The sequence below is a fragment of the Carassius gibelio genome, chromosome A8, assembly GCF_023724105.1.
Source record: "Carassius gibelio isolate Cgi1373 ecotype wild population from Czech Republic chromosome A8, carGib1.2-hapl.c, whole genome shotgun sequence".
Classification (NCBI taxonomy): Eukaryota; Metazoa; Chordata; class Actinopteri; order Cypriniformes; family Cyprinidae; genus Carassius; species Carassius gibelio.
The window spans coordinates 17,317,328-17,319,453 of record NC_068378.1 but is presented as its reverse complement, the minus strand read 5'-3'; positions in this window follow the sequence as shown (position 1 = coordinate 17,319,453).

Below are 2,126 nucleotides of genomic sequence, written 5' to 3'. Positions count from 1 at the left end.
CACTTCTGAAATGTAGACAGTGTATCCTGTATCTCTAAAGAGGCTCTATGTGTTACTGTGAGCAATGCTCAAAACCTTGTGGCGACCCCATGGAAGAATAATACAATGACTCCAAAGCCAAGGTGTTTATGACCCTCTTGGCCCCAGCTTAATTAAACCCTCACACATGAACCAGCTCAGTCACACATTAACAGTATTCATGTCTGCTTTAACTAGAAGCTGCACTAGTACTGAAAACACACACACACACACACACTCACAATGTTAGAAATTAACTTTATTAAGTGGCAATATTTGCCCTCTGAAATGAAGTGGAACTCACTATATGGACATTTATTACACTTTTCCTGCATTTAAATAGGCTACCTGGGGCATTTTTGTTCCTTTTGTGGCATTTTTGCCCTTAATCCTGGATCATTTCTGACACAGCACCCTCACATATATGAGTGTTGAGCTTTTAAATTTTACTAAGATGTCCAGAGCCATTTACACACTTCTAGCTCCACTGACCTTTATTACACGCTTTGCAATTTCTTCCTTCATCCCTGTCAGTCAAACCCAAAATCAATCAAGATGATTGGATGGAAAAGTCTCACAGTGAGGAGACACAAACACAGGCAGCGCTCATGCTGTGGATGTGTTTGATTGGCTGTGACAAGTGCAGCATGACCCCCTGTGTTGGCTGTGAGTTCCCTCATCCTGGGAGCTTGTGATGAGTTTGATCGCACCTGTCAGGACCTGACCTCTCACTCTAGTATTATTTTCTGTCTTTTTCCCGTCTCAATTACTTACCATTTTCATTCACCATCCCTGGTCTTTCTTGTAGGGATTTTATCCTAATGTTTCCCTTTAAAAACAAGCACATTTCCCTAAAGAACATACACTTTCTTAACTGACACGAAAGCTTCAGTACCAAATAATGCTCAGTACAATACAACCTACAAGATGAGAGACTCATTAAGAACAGTTCAACTGCTAATGCAGCTTCAAGCAACCCAAATAGCTCTCTGCCCTAAAAAATAAATCTCTTATAAAAAATACCCCCATCCTGACTTGTGTTTAAGACATTTGCAAGATGCTTTATGACAGAAGGTGTGGTCATATTACCATTGTTCAGATTTTCATGTTTGAAATCAATGTGGGGAAATTTGAGTGTGAGGGTTCAAGTTTGTCACTTGCATTTACCGCATTGACCAAGAGACAGTTGTTTGGTTTAAAAGTGACTTTGGTGTATCTGTGCTTCATAGATCTCTACACTATTGACAATGAACAGCTGACTTTTGCCTGTGAAATTTGACCAAAATGTGACCAAAATCAACAAACCTGTTTTATTTGTTTTATATTTGTTTTCTCCTAAATTCATTGATTGTTGTAACTATATTTTTTAAGCAAAACTTCTCTTTCCTGAAGTAGTTTAGAACCACAATCTCTCTTTCCTGTCACTCACAGGGCGTTCCTTCTTGATTACACAATGCCTACCTTGACCCCTGTGACCCGGCTGTGGTTTAGACCAGGCTTGACTAGCACTGAGTAAGATAGGATTTGCCATCTCAATAGTGAGATCAGTGATGTGATGAGCTGTCTGAGATGTTAGGTTCATATATGGCTGAAGGTGAGAGTGGAGCATTCCTGTCAGAAAGCACTTTTGGGTTTGCTGCTATTTTTTAAGTGAATCTGTATTGTGTAGTGTGAGATGCTCCTTCTAAAATTATAGGCTGATTTTAACAGAGAGACTATGAAACATTTGTACCACCTTTAAAAAGTACATTTGTGATTCCACTATTTAAATTAAGTACTAAATATAAAGTACTTAAAAAAAAAAAATTAAAAAAAAAATAAAGTACTTGAAAAAATAAAATAAAAATAAAACTCTCCATTCATTTGATATGCACTTGATGTTCACTTAAAGTTTTGACATCTGCACTTGACCGCCTCGTTAAGAGAAGCACAATGTTTGATTCCTGAATGAATTATTACTTTAAGCCAGATCTTGAATAAGTTCATCTGTTTTTTTTTTTACTGTCTAAAGGATCTCTTAACTAATCAGACAGACTGATTTTTTAATCTACGTGACTTTAGAACGTTTGCAGCAAGAGTTCCTATGAGTTATTTTTGGAGCTTTACAT